Source organism: Bombyx mandarina, chromosome 20 (genome assembly GCF_030267445.1).
Source record: "Bombyx mandarina strain Sakado chromosome 20, ASM3026744v2".
Lineage (NCBI taxonomy): Eukaryota > Metazoa > Arthropoda > Insecta > Lepidoptera > Bombycidae > Bombyx > Bombyx mandarina.
Genome location: NC_143226.1, coordinates 1520905 through 1542534, shown reverse-complemented (window position 1 = coordinate 1542534; position 21630 = coordinate 1520905). Strand labels below are relative to the sequence as shown.

The 21630-nt window shown below is 35.8% G+C and overlaps 1 protein-coding gene across 2 annotated transcripts in view; it reads left to right on the top strand.

The window, feature by feature from the left end:
* Positions 1-21630, top strand: part of Fak (protein tyrosine kinase 2 Fak) — a 221380-nt gene that overhangs the window by 11411 nt on the left and 188339 nt on the right. Inside the window, exon 1 of one of the 2 annotated variants that reach the window (XM_089736126.1) lies at positions 6860-7105. The exons of the other annotated variant lie outside the window; for it this stretch is intronic. The gene's annotated coding sequence lies outside the window, so the exon portion shown is untranslated. Of the gene's footprint in view, positions 1-6859; positions 7106-21630 lie in introns of those variants that run through there. 2 annotated transcript variants of the gene reach the window in all.

The following is a 21630-nucleotide window of genomic DNA, read 5'->3' as shown; positions in this document are numbered from 1 at the left end:
TCTTAAAAGACGTGTTTTTTTTTCAAATCTATCCTCCAGTCGTGTTTGCCTATTTAAGCTAAAATCTTCGCTGATGATGCAGGATGCGACCATTTAAAGTAAGCGGCTTGGCTGTCCCCTCATTGTTATTAATGTGAAGGAGTGACAGAAACCATCCATTGTTAGGTGGGCCGCATGGTATCTTCCAGGAAAATAAATAAAAACACAGCCTCAGGAGTTGTTTTCAGTAATACCGTTTCTGATACTTAGATATCAGTGTTATAATTTCATTAAGCGTGAACAGAGATTACGTCATAATGAACAATGACGTCATCATACAAATCCAATAAGCTTACTGGAAACAATCATTTGTTTAATAGCATATTCCCACTATTTTCACCAATTTATTTAAACACTAATATTTTATTTATTTATTGAAATTATTAGTTCATCCCACATCTTATTAATAAAGTCTCGTCCCCAAATCTGTTTTTAGTTTTGATAAATGGTAACACCAGTCAAGAATTCACATCGTTATTTACTTATTATTAATGGATACTATTTATTAATAGCCTCTCTGCGATACGTATAAAAATCGTATAATAATAATAGATTAATTCTAACCGTACGTGACACACGGCCAATAAATGATTTTTATTATTATTGAATTTCCTGATCACATTGGTCGAGGTGTGTCGATTTGATCGCGTTACTCATTGGGCTCGATGCGAATAAGTATAATTTAAATTTATGCAGTGTGATTATTTCGACACGACTACCACGAAGAAAGAATAACATCATGTAATCAAACTGGTTTTATTGGTGGTAGGACCTCTTGCGAGTCCGCACGGGTAGGTACCACCACCCCGCCTATTTCTGCCGTGAAGCAGTAATGCGTTTCGGTTTGAGGGGTGGGGCAGCCGTTGTAACTATACTGAGACCTCAGAACTCATATCTCAAGGCGACATTTACGTTTAAGATGTCTATGGGCTAGGTTAACCAGTAAACACCAGGTGGGCTGTGAGCTCGTCCTCTCATCTAAGCAATAAAAAAATATCAGCACAAAAATGTTGATGGTTACGGTACTATACTATTCATATTTATTCGGTTTAATTTTACTTAGACATTCATTCACACATTCATTTTATCAATTTTATTGCGTAGACGTGTTAATGAGCTCACATCCCAAATTGTTGTGTATTTATGTAGTAGCCGATAGGATTGCACTAGGTGAATAAGGTCTCAATCGTATAGTTCACTGCTGTTCCAGATTTCAAGCCGGAATGTATTACTTACTGCCTAATGGCAGAAATAGGCAGTGGTTATTCCTACGCGTCTGGGCTCACAAGATGCTCTACTACCAGGTTAATTGCTGAATTTTAATCATTTGCTATCGGATAATGTTCGTCATTCACGTCCGCCGATATAATTTTCATACAGCCAAGGTCCATAGCGGCGATCAGACCTGTAAGTGGACTAAAATAATTAATAATATTCAGAGAGGGAAAACGAAAAAAAGAGAAGAAAAAACACGTATTTATGTACTTGTAATAAGGTGTATTTTGAGCTCATTTGTGTGGGTATTCTAATGTCGCACACTTCTATTTCGAAGCACTCATGCGCTTTGAAGGACGGGGAAAACCGTTACGTTATTGAGACTTCAACTTCACGCCCCGCCTGTAGTGAGAAGTGGTCACATTCTCCTTAAGGCTGAGTTGAATTCCACTGAAATGACTTTGGTTAAACATTAGGGAGACAACGCTCATTATGATTATACACTTTGGCTAACAATGTCTTTCGCTAATTTAAATCTGACTTATATATCTATCTATCTATATATATAAAAATATGAATTATTTGTGGAAATCCAGAGAAGGTTTAAAAGGTAGATAAATATGAAAAATGCTCGGAATTAAATAAAAATAACAATTTTGTTTTTTCTTTGATGTGCCCCCAGTCGGACGGATTCCTTTTGTTTGTTTTAAGTGTATTTTATACAAAAGTTAACGTTTTTTATTTATCGATTGAGGCGCTACGAAGTCTGCCGGGTCAACTAGTAATAAAAATAATCCTGCAAATATTAAAGAGCACGAATCAGCAGGGTGCTTGTTACTAACAATAATAAAAAAACAGACAACTTGAAAAACATTCAATAAATTCGTTCGGCATTTACGCAAATAACCTAAATAAAATAAAAAAGGTTGAAAGTAAATATTTAAAATTTCTATCACGATGATAAGTAGTTGCGTCGGTCGTCGGCTCTAATCTCAGCCACTTATCAAAATAACAGCTGACGACTCTTATCATAACAAACAATACATCCACGCTTCGAGTACGTAAAACGGAAAACGTGTATTTTATATGTCACTGGCTTTAAATACAATAGAAGTAAATGAATAAGTATGGATATTTCTCACGGCTACGATGTGTATAGCGGAACCTTTGGCCTGGGTCTAGGTTTCTTGACAGTGTTACCAACTCGGTAATACTTAATTTACTGGAGCATGTGAATACTCCGCGCTAGGCGTCTGATTCAAGACTGGTATGTATGTAACCTCCATATGATTTATGACTTAAAGAGGTTAATCTATATCTATACTAATATATAAATCTACAGTGGTTTTTACGGATGTTCCGTTATAACTACTGAACCATGCATCCGATTGACTTGAAATTTGGTATCCATGTAGAAAATACATGTGTTTAATGGATAGGCTAATATTTATATGAGTGTTAGACTCCCTACACTAGTTGCGGGGGCGTTAATGATGAGAATCTTTGGGGGGGGTGAGAAATAATTTTAATTTTAAATGCCCAGCGAAGCGGACGGGTACAGCTAGTATGTTATACAGGTGACATAAATGTTAATTTGAAGAAGAAGGAACATAGGAAATATAAAAAACATTTTTGAATTGTAAAATATAAAAAAAACAGAAAAACTGGTGAAGCAATAGCTTTAAACGTTGTTTCTCTTTATGGAGCAACTCAGTTTGTGCTATAGTTTTACTAGGCCAAACTTTATTTTTATTTTGGCATTGCTGAAGTCCATGGGCGACGGTAACCACTCACCATCAGGTGGGCCGTATGTTCGTCTGCCAACAAGTGCAATAAAAAAAAAATGTGAATAAAATAATACATTATATTATGTATATAAGTGTTTTAGTTATACTTGAATTCGGTAATAACTTTGCGGTAAAACTCGCAGCGACAACGAACCAAACGAGATATGCTAACAATATTAATGGTACACCATTCTAGGATGCGCTTTGTGCTTTCCACTGATTCTTTGATATTTTATAACGCTGTCAGATTGTTCTGCATTTGAGATGTGGTGCTAAATGTGGCGAAAGACGCAAGGAATTCCCTGGACAGCACATCGCACCAACGTGTCGATCCTCCAAGAACTCCAGATAAAGACGAGGCTTTCTACCATCTGCCTGCGTAGAGTTCTGGAATAATTTGGCCACATTGCAAGAAATGATCACGGCAGCTTGGAGAAGCTAATGGTGGCTGGCAAGGTGAACGGAAGAAGACCACGAGGTAGAGGCCCGACACGTTGAACTGACCAGATCCGCACTACCCTTGACACCACAGTTCACGATGCTCTACACTCGGCGGCAGATAGAGGCATATGGCGTGGAATGGTCCGCAATAAACTCCTGTTGCTAGGAGGTGGTCACGATCCTCAGTATTGAGGAAACCGAAGCGAGAAGAAGAAGAGGTAGACTATGAAAATTTTAGTCAATTGAGATCATCCGAATGACGATAAGTTATCTACATTGCACTGTTAAAACGACACTTACTGGGGGTAGGACCTCTTGTGAGTCCGCGTGATTAGGTACCACCACCCTGCCTATTTCTGCCGTGAAGCGGTAATGCGTTTCGGTTTGAAGGGTGGGGCAGCCGTTGTAACTAACTTGAGACCTTAGAACTTATATATCAAGGTGAGTGGCGCATTTACGTTGTAGATGTCTATGGGCTCCAGTAACCACTTAACACCAGGTGGGCTGTGAGCTCGTTCAACCAATGTAAGCAATAAAAAAAAAACGACACAAAACGCTAGTGGTTTGTGCACGCACAGAAATGACGGGTCGTGGAACCTTTTGTTGAATACCCGGATGGCACCGTTTTAAATTCCGCCATACAATTTACAACTGCGGTAAAGTTGGATCGTGTTATTTCGGTTTCGCAGCAAAAATGCAATGCTGTAAACAACATTACGGTGACAGATACGAGAGTCGGGCTTATTTAGAGATTCAGATGCAATACGATGCGATTATTATCGGAAGCTTATTTTATCTGCTTAATGAAATGCGCAGGTAAGCGAATGATATTTAAAAAAAATAAAGTTTATGAACATTGTTGACCTAAAAGTACTTACATAATAAACTGATTTTTTTTTGTAAAAAGCAATCAGTGTTAGTCAAATTTGTTGCCAATTATGACATTTAATGTTGATCTCTAGTAATACATACAAATATGTTCTACTATTCAAATCCGAATGCAAATAACATTGCTTCACAAATCTATATATTAATACATAAAGCAAAAACTTTATACCCCTTTGTACGAAAATTGCGCGGAATATGAAATTTTCCACACTTATAGAAAACAAAGAGAAGGAATGCAGAATTCTAGTAGCTTAAAAAATCATGCATAAAAATACATTAAATCAATAAAAAAAAAACATTACACACTGTGGCGTGTAGCCATCATACAACGCAAGATAATTGACATATGCCTGAATCTCGCTTACGACATTTTCAAGATAAAGCGCATATATACAAGTTCCGAACAACAACATTTGGACCGTCGGTCTACCGAGCAATATCACCCGCTCGGTGGAAGATCTTCCCTTTGTCGTATATAACCCCAAACACACATTACTATGTATTTGACACAGACGCATTTATACTCTTTTATTTATTGTTAAAGTCTGTGGTCAAATTGAGAATAGAGTGTCTTTATTCGTATTTGTCTATAGTGTAGCCTTAGCGTAATCTGTGATTATAGAAGGTATGATCTTTCACAATAGAACCTCAATAATGTTCAAACTTATAATTTCAACTATGAATTTCAATTAATTATGGTCTGGAATTTCGACCACTAGGCGACCACTAGTATATAATTTATTAAACACTTATGCACTGTTCGTATCTTCATCATCAATTTATACCTACAGTTTCGTAGGCACAAATTCTCTATAACTACTATTAGAACATTCAATTAACATTGACTTCTCAGTTCCGTAGTCTAGTGTAAAGAAGAATGCAAAATAATTTCGTTTCCAGTTTATTTGTAACCTCATATTTATAAAAACAATTTGGTTTCGCGTCACTAATCGCCAGGAACGCACGAACGACATTGGATTACATACCACAACGTGTTCTGCAATCTTCATCGAAATGCGATATCCAAAGATTGGGTCCTTTTAAATTTATATTCGCAATCTATATCGATTCTTAGAGATCGTTTAAGCTTCGACCCTTCTTCGAACAGGGAGCATATTTTGTTCTTGTTTTATTTTTCTAGTTTCGATATTAGCTTAAAACTTTACTAAGCATTTGCGGTTCATTTAAAAGCTGTTACTTTTTTGTTTATTCTCCGAATTTAAATTAATTATTTGTGCACTAAAAAGACTATGATTCTTATAGACAGGGATCGGCAACCTTCGGCTCTTTAGATATGAAACTGCGGCTCTTTAGTTCCATACGCAAATATTATTTATTAAAAAAAAAACATTTAAAAATTGTTCTGAATCGACTAACCCATTGTTGTAAATGTTTGTTTTCATGTTTTATTTAAATTTTTTATTTTTGCAATTACTCGATATTGTTGGCAAGAAAAAAATTTGTGGCTCTTTAAAAACTTTGAAATTTTGTAAATTGTAATTTTTGACTCTTGCGACTCAAAAGGTTGCCGAACTCTGTTATAGATGCATTGTCACTATAGCTCCTCACCGTTTGATTTGGCAGGCATATTTTGACAAACTTGATGTTTTCCGCGTATGCGTAAAATGACTGTGTAAAACTGGTTTATCCATTTGATTGCGGGTTTAGCTCAGTGGGTGTGAGCGCATCAGGAGCGCTATTCGAGAACACGTGCATAATTCTGTTCAGCATAATATGCTGTTCTCCGACTGGTTTTGAATAAGTTGCGGTTCCCATTTGCTTATCTTGTCCTATTCCGGAATTCATTTTAATATTATGCAGTCCTGGTATTAAATACCATGTCTATTAGCAGATAATCTTGATCGTGTTGTTCTTGTATGGCAACATGGAAGCTAATCAGAAGAGCGCACGCTGTGTTGGTAACTATTAAGATAGAACGCATCTGATATTACATGTCTAACGTGCCAATGAAGTTTCGCATCAGAAATGCCTACGTTTCTTTTTTAATCAAAAGATTACATTTTTTTATTTAAGGTTTATTTTAAAATGTTTTCAAACGTCAAACCTTTTATCCGGATCGTTTTAAAATTAAATTCAGAATTTATCAATAGACATTTACATATTTTAACGGGTTATTACTTTCGATCCACGGACGTGTTCGTACTTTCTGCAAACTCAAGATGTAATTCGATACTTTAACATCTCAGCTGTCAATTTGTTTAATAAAATTCGTCATGTTTCATTTGTAATCGAATTCACTTTAAATTAACCAACCATACCTACTTTGAACATTTTGGTCATGGTAGCGGAGGCGGAAAGATATGTTGTCCTGTTTCAGGAGCATCGATTGGCGCTCTGTGTCCGTTCCGTTTGAAAATGTTCTTTCCCTTGTTAAGTTAGGGATGTTTTCGTAGTTGACTTGGTCTGGAGTTAGGTCGTATGGGTGTTGAGCCGGCGGTTAGGGAAGCACGCGGCCGGCCAGCCGCAGTGCCACGCCGGTCGTCGGCTTCAACGCTCGCGTCACCGCACCCCTCGCTTCGGGAATATTCTTTCGACACGGACCGTGGCGTTGCGGTGGGTTTCGCGTTCACCGAAAGCGTGTGTGTTAATGTAAATTGTACAGAAGAATCTGTTTTGTGTATAGTGAATTTTGTATAATGCATTTATATATAAATATATAAATAAATACGTGTCTTCAATTTTGTGACCAGAACTATATAGCAAAAATTGCGCCGGTTTGTTAACATCTAATTTGTTTTTGCGACACAATTACGCATATTCCGTACAAGTGAGCCAATGAATTTTCACTATCTAAACTGAATGCATTTTAGTTTTACTGTGCTTGCAAATGCATATTTAACTGAGTAATCTGAATGCGAAAACGCCACATTCTAAAAGCGACCAAGACCGTATCACGATAATTGCTGTTAAGGTTGATTAAACAGCCAAACCCAATGTCGAGATGATTGGACCCGAATTGAGTGCGGTGTAGTAGATATCTCCTCTAATTAATTGCTTATTTGATGTAGGATCGGTTTGTTTACTTAGAACTGACTTGTCTGTCTGAATTGTATAAATTAGGAAATGCGAGAACAGGGATCCGGGAAATTCTTGTTATTGAAATTGCGGCACACCGCCGATCTTGCTCATAAAGGGTGCCTAATGATCCTCCTGACAAACGCATCACAATCGAAAAGGTCCTTTGAAGCATCTGACAGTGGGGAAGCATTCAATGGCCGATTAATTTGATGAGTTTTCGTATTGTATAGACATTTTGTTTGTGAAATGGAAACCGTTTCATTAGCAAAATCTGAAGATTGACGTAATTTGAACTGATTGTGACCTACTTTGTTAGACATAGCAATAATAGGGCAATAATTGAGTGTTCACAATTTCAGATAACTCCGAAATTAGTAGCGATAACATCTAACGCTAATAAATAAAGATTAGTGTTCAATTTGACGTTGATTTTTCAAAAAGGATTTCAATTTGGGCATAATAGACTTGTTCTTAAGAATGCATTGAAAATTGTCATTAGGACGAATAGGTTTTTCGTATAAGCTATTTTAATTTAAATGTACCCTCTAGGTACAGTTGCTTTTAAATAATAATTAGTTTACAATGTTACAAGTATTCTGTATGGCGTTGTAGGTCGGGTCGTCTAAATATAGCATTCGATATAATTACATTTAATAGTTGTAATATCACTTCGTTGCGCTTTTGCATAAAATTTTATGTATTAAGATCTTTAATAAAGCTTTTTTATGCAGAGTTCAACGTTTTTGTGAAACTATGTTTTTTTTTCGTTTACCTAATTATTTGTATCCTCGAGAGCTTATTCGGGTTTTGCCGGGTATGAGCGAGTTTACACGAAGGGGTTCAAACTGGAAGACTTTGCTAACATCTTCCTTAGCAAGGACAAGGATTCGCTAAATCTATTACCAGATTGGAATTACGACCCACTGAGAAGATACGGTGAGCATTCAACTACGACGTGAATACCGTAGTGTTACATGAGGTCGAAGTTTCTAGTACAATTAAATGTCACGTTAATACCTGTGGTGCCCTACTGATGATACAAACCTAACACTAACTCCAGTAATTATATAAAGGACAATGCCCATTTTCTATGGGCGTTTGGGCCCCTAAAAAAAGTTGTCGCGTCATGATGGTTTTAACTTATTTTGATAGACAAAGAAATATCGTTTCATATTCAGAAAATTATTTTTATATTCTCACCCAGGTTTAAGAGAAATCTGTTTTTTTCTGCAGCTAAAATTAAGTTGTTAATTGTTTTTTTCGAAATCAATAATCCCTTTCATCATTATTTACAGCATTAAATAAGTTAATTGTGGTTAATGTTGCTAGAAATAAGCCCTTACGTACATTTTATTATTATTATATCCTCATAATAATAATAAAATGAAATGAAAATCCGGAAGCCGACAACGATATTGTTGCTGTTGTTTTTAAATTCCCCAATAAGCAGGCAAAGAGCGTAGCCTATACAGCCTAGTCTGTCGTAGTTATATTTTTTTATGTCAATAAAAAGCCGGTGTATCTCTTTTTATTGCTTTTTGGGAGTTTTGACGTCAACTCGATGAATAGCTCATTGAGTGAGCATGAATTTCCGCAGCCTTTTATCTGAAAAAAAAAAACAGTCACTGCTATGTTAGCGAGTTTTATTCCAATGCCTCAATAATCGTGAACAATGATTATTGACGTTTAATACACAAAACAACGCCCAATTTATATATTATAACATCACAATAAACTATTAAAAAAACATTAAAATAAAACTTCAAGTGACGCTTCACTCGGGTTGCTGCCAAAACTCTCTGATCATATTATATATAATAAGAATAGAGTAATGGTAGGCCATTGAGATTTTTACTAATGGAATCATTAATATCTAAAAATATTAAATAAAATAACTCATGGTTTTAGGTAATAATTATTATTACAATATATAAATATTGAATTGAACAAAAATTCACTAAAAAGTCTGTGAATTATAACCATTAGCTTTTTTTTTAATTTGTTGTTCAAGTCACAGACAACTCTTTCGTTTGGCAGCATATAGGTTTACTATAAGGCTGTATGGACTAACAAGCCCTTTGCCTATTGGCGAATTTAAAAACTGGCACTAAGTTTTGGGATGTTATCAAATAAGTAATTTATTTTTTTGTAAAACAATACCTGGGCGAAAGAAATGTTGATACATAAACTAAACAACGTAAAAAAATAAGGCATAGTTTTTCAAGTACAAATAGTTTTGACATAAAGTTGGCCCACTTTTGGGCATTGTCCTTTCATCCCTTCATCAAATGCAATCATATTTTTAATACCTACAAAATATTGTTTTGAAAAAAATATCTTATTTTCGCATCAATAGGTATCTAGTTGGTCCTTCGAGTTTAATGAAACGGAGATTTACGATGTCTTCTTTAAAGTTGTTTATTTTTCTATAATTATAATGTTGTCTGCCATCTGTGCAATGTGACTACTAACCCCAGCGTAGAGTCGTTAACCTTTCCTATATCTTGTTTTATAACGATATTACAATTTACGACGAAGCCACAAGCTGCTACTTGAGTAATTAAACCGATGTAAGATTTAATTAGTTTTCTGAAAACTTCTTATTTAGATCGAAAATTATTAATCATAGATAATAGCGGGGTACGTATGATGAGTTGAATGCAGATTTTTTTTGCAAGCCTTCCTTTTTTTATAATAATTTATAGCCGCAGCGTCATCTAAAAAATTAACCGTGTCACTCCAATCAGATTGCCGACTATGAGCAATGGTGAACACATATCAAACGCTGCATACGTAAAACTTATAAAAGATACAAACATGTGTTCATTTTTAAATTTGATGAAATGATTTTTGTGTTTTTTTCTCTAGTCGGGAAGATATGCCTCAAAAATCACGTCTTAGCAAGCGTACGCCAGTTAAATACGTACTTTATTGTTATTAGATTGTACTGTCTACTTTCTTTTTGAACTATTTTTCCACACCTAGCATGATAGATGCCAGCGTATTTCCGTTGCGGTGTCGTTATGTCAGAATTACTATTTCCGTCTAGTATAATTTTATTGCGACCTTGACTTTGTGTTGGTCCTTTAGGCCTATATCTGCTGCAGGACTGACTGGAATTGTTTATGAACCAGCAGAGGTTGGAATCGGTTCCGGGGCGCTGTGCTTATATCTGCGGTAAAGGAAAAGTGAGATGGCCGTCATACAATATTGAGAATTGGATCTTATTATCTCGAAGTGGGTGGCGGTATCCATTTCCATGGTAGGATGTCAATTGGCTCCGATCACCATTGTACACGGAGCTATGACTCATTTATAGCACTTTCGACATAAGGTCAAGGATATTAAGACTTTGATCTTATGTCTGAAGATGGGAGGTGTCCATCCACATGGACTCTGGGAACTGCTTAAAATCGCATGTAGAACGAACCCTCCTCTGAAGTAATTCTATTTGGCGTTGTTGCGTTTCCGTTGGGATCTTGTTATATCAGAATAGATATTTCCTGCTATCATTCCCGGTACCTTGACATTCAATTAATGTCCGCTAAACTTTGGTCTGTTTGTGTGGGTTTGCAGTAATGCGATCTGGTTCGAAGGGTATCTTAGAATTAATGAAAAATAAGTAATAGTATAATCCCAACGGGCTTGAAAATTATTATATTATTAACTGATAGGTTGTGATTGGTTCGTACATTTTAGTAGAGTTTATACTTGACCATACACCTCATAAGTGTGTGTGGTGTGTTTTTTTTAATTGATTAAGATATTTAGATAGATTTAGACAAGTATGTCACGGCCTATCAGTGTGCTTAGTGCCAGTTTCTTAACGTTCTCGATAGCGTAAAAGTTTACTCAAATTTGTATGGAGTTAGAACGTTTGCCTACGTTTGCCGCTAGGGGCGCTGTTCCAACTGGGTAAATATTTAAGTTAACTTTTACGCTATCGAGAACGTTAGAAAACTGGCACTAAGCACACTGGTTTTAAGCATCGTAATTCGATTCCATTTCTGAAGGACTTCGGTAAAGTCGTCAAAGAGTCCAGCCAAATTTTTGTCAATAGCTTCTATAAAAGAACCAATATTTTTTTGCTTAAATTATTATTGTGTTCAACATTCGCCACTTATAAGCTAAATATTGTCAATGTTGCGAACTGTTCAGAATGGTTTGAACACGGCTATCAGTGGCTTACCTAGCGCATAAGCGTAAACTATAAAAACAGATTTTTAAGTTTCATTCCTACAAAGTCGATCAAGTTTTATTTAAATATGACATGAGTTTAATACGTGCTTATGAATCATGCATGACCGTCGAGACGGCTAAAGGGTTGTGTGGGCGGTAAACGTACACCGTCAAAGGCTTAAATAATACTTTTGTTTTCTATTTACACTCCTATTTAGATTTCCGTGTCTAAACGGCGAAGAACGTTAACTTTATAATTTCGTTGTTCGTTCGACTGTTTGGCCTGTGAAAATAAATAGGGTTGACACTAATTCACTCAGTTATCGAAATCGTGGTGTGAAATATATATACTTATTACTTATTTATACTAATATTATAAAACTGAAGAGTTTGTTTGTTTGAACGCGCTAATCTCAGGAGCTACTGGTCCGATTTGAAAAAATTTTTCAGTGTTAGATAGCCCATTTATTGAGGAAGGCTATAGGCTATATAACATCACGCTCAAGCCAATACAAGCGCAGCACCAATAAAGGATGTTTCAAAATCGTTTTTTTTTCTCTTTTGAGAGCTTCCGCTGTGTGTTCTGCAGAAACGGTTAAAGTTTCGCTAAAATAATGTATCTATTCCACGCGGACAAAGTCGCGGGAAAAAGCTAGTATGTTCATAAGTGTGTAGGCAATCTTTATGTGTCAAAAATGATTTCGAGGTTTTTAAATTAAATGAACATTTGCGTATAACACGACAAAGGGAAGATCTTCCATCGAGCGGGTGATATTGCTCGGTAGACCGACGGTCCGAACGTTGTTCTTCGTTGTTATTCACGTCGGGGTCACCAATTTAGCAGTATTAAGAGTTTAAGCTATTTACCTTCTGTGGCTGTGATCGATATGGTAGGTGGCGTTTCTCGTCTCTAATTATGTTTAGCGAAATCACGTAGTTTGGGTATAACGATAAAGGGAAGATCTTCCACAGTGGGTGCTAGATATTGCTCGGTAGACCGACGGTCCGAATGATGTTCTTCAGAGATTGTATAGATGCAAGCTTATCTTGAAAATGTCGTAAGCGAGATTCAGGCATCTGTACCAAACATCTCGTGTTCTGTGATGGCTACCGTCACAAACATAATAATTAGCGATAATCCGATGCGTTTTAAAGTTGTTACAAATCGCATTGCATTTTCTAAAAGGCAGTCCGCGGTTTTGTTTTGATATTTTAGAAATGGTATCTACTTAATAATCAAATTTAATTAAATATTTAATATATAATGAATGCTTAATAAATATCTTGCTTACTGTTATACACGAAAGATGGAATGGGTAAATTTGTTTGGTATATTGTTGTTACATTATTTCATATAAGTTTTATTAATACATTATATGTAACGGTTTCCTTGTGGTCGTTCGTTGTATCCAGCGCGGCCGCTGTAACGTCAAGGAAAACTGAACACTTATGTAATCACCGTTGTGTTACAAACATAATGAAAATGTTTACAGTATAATTTGTTTTGATAAGTGTGAACATTGCTGTTGTCTTGTTGTGGCGTTTATAGACATAATGTCAGTCCCAGAAAGCTGAGACGAGTTACAAAATTCTCATTGCCTAAAGTGTATTTTATTAACGTATTTGCTTGTATTCAAATCTTCGCTTCTAAATGATGTCACACTGGAAATGATTTATTTGAAGCACTAAAGTTTGAGTAATTTATAACGCTATCGACGCACACATACAAGAGTGAAACATTAATTTCGGGGCTTCCAAGACAGAAGTTATTTCTTTGTCATTTGAATTCTGATCTACTTCAAGCCGTATGAGTGATTTTTTTTCGAGACAAATCAAATTGATGCGAACTATTTTACTGAAAACCTTTTTGTCGGCATTCGTGTTCGCGAATTCAGTACAAAAACTCTTGCAATTCAAACTTTTCGGTTTTTCGGATTCGGCTTTTCGGCTTCGGGATTGCGGATCGTTGCCGAAGCGCAATAGTGTGTTCGTAACATTAATATGTATGTATTTGATGTGAAAATTTATATACCTTCAATAAGCTCAATATAAATTAGACGTCGTCCTAATTAACTGCTTTCGCGTCGTTAATGAAAACTTCTTAAATAACGCGAGACGCTGAAATGCGTAACGTCCATTACACACGCGTCTCTTTCAACATAAAATGAGTGTTTCTTGTGTTTACAAACTCTCGCTCGTAAAGTGCTAACTCGTGAAATATTGGCAACAACAGCCTTATTTGAGCCTCTTTAATTTCCTTTTCATTAGGGCTGTTCGTATATGAGATGCCTTTACTTTTGTGTGTTACTAACTTTCATATTTAGTAAATGTCAAATGTCAAGATTGACACAAAAAACTTTGTTTTTTATCTATGATGGGTGCGTTTTTATTTCCTTTAGACTAGTTTAGATTTTAAAGCCATTCGTTTTGTTATGTCCCTAGCTTTGAAAGAATTTTAGTTGATATATTATGTGGAAGAAGCACTATTTCTTAATTTAGATTACCTAGGTCAAGTACTAGACACATTTATTTAAAAATTATATATATACTTCCTATTCACACAATCCGTAGGCCACAGAATAGCCCACCCCTGCTGGGTGAGCCTTTGCTTGCTTACTTGTACTGGTGCTAATGGAAAGGCCCCAGGGCCACCAGTAATCGTTCAATAACAAAAAAGGCCACAGAATCCAGAACGTGAATGTCACAGTTCGTCTAGAAGCCGGAATTTCATTTGTGCAAAAGCCGTCCTACTCTTCACGTCGTAACGTATTATTGCTTCCTTGCCGAAATAGGACATTAGTATCTACTCGTGCGGGCGTTTAGTATGTCGTATCAGCCGTACTTAGATCTAAACGATTAGGAATTAGGGTGTTAGGAAGAGCTTCTATCTAATCTACTGTTCAATAGTTAGATGAGACTTTCGAAAACAGTTTTCTCATTCATCTTGTGTATTGTTATGCTCGCTTGAGAAATATGGATGTCACTTAATTTATCTTAACTATTAGACTGTGTTCACGCTCGGGACAAATAAAAAGTCGGTTTGTGGAAGTGATGTTATATATTTTTAGTTCGACAATAATGTTCAGAAAAAATATTTGAAAATTTACAAAAAAAGCGCCAAAGCCGTGATTGAGTAAAAATGCACAGATAATATAATATAAAAAACGAGGATATGCGTTTCGTTTCACGCTGTTAAAATCTTGAACAGACTGCTAATTTCGTTGTCCACTAACAATAACTTACATGTTTATATTAAAACAATCCAAGTTCACTTTTTATTGCATTTTTGACAGATGACCGATGACATAATCAGGACGCCAGGGCAGACGTGGATGAGAATGGCATTCGATACAAACATGGCCTAAAGAAGAGATCCTATTCCCAGCAGTGGGTATTAAAGAGCTGAAGATAGTAATGATAATTGTTGTTTAAAAAATATATTTTCCACATCAACCCTAATATTACTAGTCCGCAAAAGTATGATCAATACCTTTTTTTCATAATGCGACAAGCCGTGTCCCTTCGAAGAGTTTATACTTGACTAATCAAGATACCTTTGTTATTAGTAATAGTATAGACCTAAGTCATCAAACAAAGAGATCAAAAATAAATTTGTAATTTTGAAAAAAAAAAACATTCTTTTTTAACTGAATCTGGAATAAAATTAGGGTAATTATGATTACTGTTAAAACCCGTGGCAGCTACGATATCTTTTCACAAAACAGAAACTCACGGTTCAAAAACATTCCGTGCATACATAATATAAATAGTTCAAATACAGTGTAAAAATTTACATAACAACAGCTCAAGCGCATTGAATGATTCTAAGCCAAAATGCCGTCTGAATACCGTTGATAATGTTGTTCGTCCTTCGTCCTTCGCCCCCGCAAACAACAGTCACTCATAGCCCGAAGTGATAGCCCATGACGTCATTCTCGTTTAGTGAACACGATCCAAACATAATATTGAAATTCGAATGAATAAATCTATGGGTATACAATTTTCGAAGGTAGATTTTGAAATTTTTGGTAGATCATACGTTTTTGTTTCTTTAGTGTCTTATGGTACTAAAAAGGTTAATGTACTAATTATCTATTCTGTTGATACAAGTATACTGGAAAGCATAAGAAAGGATCTATACTCTATACTAATATATAAATCTACAGTGGTTTTTACGTTATAACTACTGAACCATGCATCCGATTGACTTGAAACTTGGTATCCATGTAGAAAATGCATGTACTTATTGGACAGGCTAATTTTTATATGAGTGTTGGACTCCCTAATAATAATGACAATAAATAATCATGTTAATTTTAAATGCCCAGCGAAGCGGGCGAGTACGGCTAGTATCTTATAAGATTAGAATATTATAGTCTCAAATAAATTGAAGAATGTCAATTCTTTAAATAAAAATTGGAACCATAACTGCGTGCTTTTATTTAAACTGCGACATGAATGTTAGTCTGGATATAAAATATTACACATTCGAATCGTTTGGTTGTTCGTTTTGTTTACGGATGATTGATGGCACAATGATTAATATCTTCGTTTAAATAAGGCTTTGTGTGATGAAGTGATGATAGAGCAATGGAATGTTGAACTGTGTTTTGTTGTCTTCGTGATACGGTGTTAAGATATGTATAAATACTTACACCCCGAAATAATGCAGTTCAGAAATTAATCTAATTTTATCCGATGGCTTTAATAAGTGGCCTTGTAAGTTATACGTTCTCCGCGCAAAACACATTGACGATAATACTTCTACGTGTGATACAGTAGAAGCAGATAAGTCGGTCAATATAAAAATATTTAATCCTACCAATTCGCTGGTAGCCTAAGGGGTAGGGGAGCTCCCGAACTCAATCTAAGAGAATTTGCTAACACCAGCCCCTAGCAAGGCAGTATTTCTGAATCTACCACCGGATCGGTATCGCGACCCACTGTGAAGATCCGACGAGAAACTCAGTGGGCTAACCGTCGTACCAAATTACTTTCAGCAGTACCAGAAGGTGCCTTCCCTTATTAGACGTTGATATACAAAAAATATACATTAATATCGGTAGTAAAAAAAAATTGATTTTCTTAATATTTGTTGTGTCACAATCTAAATTTGAATACCGGCTTACATCAGATTTATCGGACTTATTATACGGCAACACAAAGACTTTAAAACAAGCGCCTTCTCCGGTCAGACGAGGATTAAATTCGTTTCCTTTATGAAATACGCTTTCCGGAGTGCTCAAGTTTTCCGCTCCGATCTCCCTGTAGAGGTAATTAGCGTTCATAATACCTGTTCCTTTTAATTAGTCAATTAAATTTTAGATATCGTTCTGAAAGATCTTAATTCTGTTTATATGTGTCGCGCGTGATTGCGGTCCACTGTTTTACTGATAAAGAAAATAATTTGTAAAAGTTTTCAAATTTAAATGAATACGGTTTATAGTTTGATAGCGAAATAAGAGGTTTTTTTTATTGCTTAGATGGGTGGACGAGTGGACGTGAGAGGACGATAGTGTGAAGTGGTTACTGGAGCCCATAGACATCTACAACGTAAATGCGCCATCCACCTTGAGATATAAGTTCTAAGGTCTCAGTGTAGTTACAAATAGTGCCCCACCCTTCAAACCGAAACGCATTACTGCTTCACGGTAGAAATAGGCAGGGTGGTGGTACCTACCTGTGCGGACTCACAAGAGGCCCTACCACCAGTAAAGAGAGTTTTGGTATCGACAGTATATTTGTTAAATTTATCGAACTGGTCCATTATATGTACATAATTCTAATCTTACATATTCTAAAATACTTAGTCTGGAAATAAGGTATTATATAAACAAATTAAATAGAAAGTAATCCCTTAGTCTAAAGCTATGCCCATCGATAATCTTGGCAGTCCTAGAAACAAAGCTAACGAGCTAAATAACGGCGTCCTAGGGTGCAAGTAAATCTGGCCATTACTGTCCTTTAGTGAGATACGATCATCGATTGTTTGCGGACCAAAGTTCCCACGGTATTTTCCTTCAATCGTAATTTCGGTCAATGGTTTCGGGAAGAGAAACAAAATCGGTTGGATGTTAGATAAGTCTGGCGAAATGTTGAAATAAGCGTGCAAAACACTTTGTTTTTATGTTTAGCTATTCTTTTGATTCGGGACGATAAAACGGAAATCGTCAATGACGAAGCTTACCTTAACTTAAGTGGTCGATGTTGCCTTCTAACAACAAGTATCATTCGTTCAATTATCAACAGTAAGATAAATCTTGACGCTCAATAATTAATTGATTTATCTAAATACTAGCTATACCCGTCCACTTCGCTGGGCATTTAAAATTAACATTATTATTTCTCACCCCCACAAAGATTCTTATCATTAACGCCCCCGCAATTGGTGTAGGGAGTCCAACACTCATATAAATATCCATCGCCTATCCATTAAGTACGTGTATTTTCTACATGGATACCAAGTTTCAACTCAATCGGATGCATGGTTCAGTAGTTATAACGGAACATCCGTAGATTTATATATTGGTATAGATTATTTGTGGTGCGGTACGATTAAAGTATAATTTAAAGAGAAGAAAACAAACTTCAAGTTTAATTGAAATTCGAAGTTCAACTTCAAACGGAACCAGAAATGAGTGAACGTTAAAGTTTGACTGCAGACCCGTTGGCAATTTCAATAAAAAGAAAATAGGTAGACGATGAGTACCGAGCCAGACTCAAACGAATAAAAGGATACAAATAAAATGTAACTCTCCAAATATGCAGCTCTTCGACTTATGTATTCACTGGTTTTCGGTTGCCTTACGAATGCGGGGAAACGAAAAATGTTTGCTTCTCGAATCACAGAAGCTTCGTATGTTTCTGATAACATTTGACGTATAATGTATAGGAAATTGGATAAATACATTACCCTGGCTTATTGTTAAATGTGATTGTAGATAGGTGTTTTTGGTGATTGTAGATAGGTGTTTTTGGTGATAGATATTTTTTATGTCAAATAATTTTTTATTTACTTTTATATGCGGCTTCGCTTGGGTTAACGGTAAAACCGTTTCTATATTAAAAATGCTGTATAGGTACCCTTTGTGTGTCCGTGTATAAATTTGTGTGCGAAATTTCATGACGATCGGTTAAGTAGTTGAGACGTAAGAGCGTAATAAGAAAATTCCGTTTTCTAATCATAATATAACCAGTATTGATTATGTTAACTGCGGGATATTAAATTGCAATAACATTCAATCTTAATAAAAGTAAACAATTAGTTATTTATGTATTATTCCCTGAGGCTTCGAATCTGTGCTCACAATAAAATCGAAAGTTTGATTCATTAATGAAGGATCATCCTCTCGAAATATTACTACTTTGAGAAGGTTGAGTTATTGAAGTTGTCTAAAGTCGTCGATCCCTTTCGATACATTGGATAACTGATCAATAAGTGTACTTCAGTTCAATATCAGTTTGGAACTGTGTGGCTAAAGTTAACATTGTTGATTCGCAGTTTGACGTTCGTAGAAATGTTTGTTCGTAAAACTAAGTGGGTCGCTTACGAAGTTCGAGATTTAATTTCTGGTTTTGTTGGATCGTGCTTTGAATGGTTTTGTAATGTTGAAAGCAAACAACTGAGTTTTAAGTATGAGTACGAGGTGGTGCATAGATTTAATATGTACCTAATTGTAGTTATACTGGTGGTAGGACTTCTTGTGAGTCCGCACGGGTAGGTACCACCACCCCGCCTATTTCGGCCGTGAAGCAGTAATGCGTTTCGGTTTGAAGGGCGGGGCAGCCGTTGTAACTATACTGAGACCTTAGAACTTAAATCTCAAAGGTGGATGGCGCATTTACGTTGTAGATATCTATGGGCTCCAGTAAACTTAACACCAGGTGGGCTGTGAGCTCGTCCACACATCTAAGCAATAAAAAAAATAAAAAAAAATGTAGTATGTAGTATAAATACAATAAAGGTTAATGATTAGCGTATTAAAACGTATAAATTATATGATTAAATGTTTAATATGACTTTATCATTCGCGAAAGCTATACAGCATGGATATATTATACAAGCATGGGTCTGTGCCCTTGTTTGTATATCAAATATTTGTTTGTATTATGTGTTTACAAAGATACGGTGATTTCTCTTTGATGCGCAAAAGAAAAAACTACACAAATGCTAAAGCAAGTTTCCATTTCAACCGACTTAAAAAAGGGGAGGTTCTCAATTAGACTATTTTTTATGTGTGTAATAAATTTTGATATTTTTTTTATATTTTAAAGCTGATGCTTCTCAATTTTATCACTGTATAACCAGTGGGCTATCCTTGATAGTTCGGATTTACATTAATTATTTAGCATTTGACTTGTCGGCTATCTTTCTCGTGAATATTTGATATTATTAATAACTAGCTGACTCGGCAGACTTCGTAGTGCCACAATCGGTAAATAAAAGACCTAAACTTTTGTATAATATAAACTTAAAGCAAACAAAATGAATCCGTCCGACGGGGGACACATCAAAGGAAAAACAAAATTGTTATTTTAATTTAATTCCGAGCATTTTCATATATATTTACCTTTTAAGCCTTCTCTGGACCTCCACAAATCATTCAAGACCAAAATTAGCCAAATCGGTCCAGCCGTTCTCGAGTTTTAGCGAGACTAACGAACTTCTGTGGTCGTCGTGGCCTAACGGATAAGACGTCCGGTGCATTCGTGTTGAAGCGATGCACCGGTGTTCGAATCCCGCAGGCGGGTACCAATTTTTCTAATGAAATACGTACTCAACAAATGTTCACGATTGACTTCCACGGTGAAGGAATAACATCGTGTAATAAAAATGAAACCCGCAAAATTATAATTTGCGTAATTACTGGTGGTAGGACCTCTTGTGAGTCCGCACGGGTAGGTACCACCGCCCCGCCTATTTCTGCCGTGAAGCAGTAATGCGTTTCGGTTTGAAGGGTGGGCAGCCGTTGTGACTATACTGAGACCTTAGAACTATATCTCAAGGTGTGTGGCGCATTTACGTTGTAGATGTCTATGGGCTCCAGTAACCACTTAACATCAGGTGGGCTGTGAGCTCGTCCACACAGCTAAGCAATAAAAATAAAAAAAAACAGCAATTCATTTTTATATATATAGATAAACACACTAAGCAATAAAAAAAACACAATTACTGTAATTAAAAAAAAATACTTATTAAAATAAAACTAATTAAATAACATACTAATAATAAAAAATCTCGGTAAGATTAAAAACAAACAATTACAAACTTGCAGAACGAGTCTAACAAAAAGTAGGTGTACAATTTACTACTGTTGGGATTTGTTTTAACATTTCTGCTTCTAGATTCTCTGGAGACTGTGTAATTTAGGATAATAGGTAACTTTAGAGGATGCTGTTATTTCATTGTTTTTTTTTTTGTTAGCTGTTGTTGTGAACTATAAATTTGAGTTATTATATTTTAAACTAGCGACCCGCCCTGGCTTCGCTTCGGAAACATTAAATTTTATTATTGATAGCTGAGTCCCGCAATGTTACGTGACGCCTCGGGGCGAAGCTAGTCTAAAAAAAGTAGCCTAAGTTACTCCTTATATCATCAGCTATCTAACAGTGAAAGTTTCGTCAAAATCGGTCCAGCCGTTCCAGAGATTAGCCGGAACAAACAGACAGACAGACAAAAATTGTAAAAAATGTCATTTTGGTGTTTATGTACCATACATATAATTCATGTGCATGTAGTACAAAGCGGTTTTTTCAATATTACAATCAGAGACTCCAATTTTATTTATATGTATAGATTGGGTGACTTTTTGCTGTTTGGTATTTCAGCGCTCTGCTTTTGACAGATCACGCGTGATTCGTGTCATATGTGAAAAGCGAAGTTAATTAGTTTGTACTGTTATCGAACTAACCTATATATATATATTGTGTGCGTCTTATTTGTTTTATGTAAATCAACAGAGATCCTGTCATCAAACATTCTTAGCTACTCACTTAATTCTTAGTGAATATCTGTGACCTTGCCCGTTCACGAAGCCCGCTA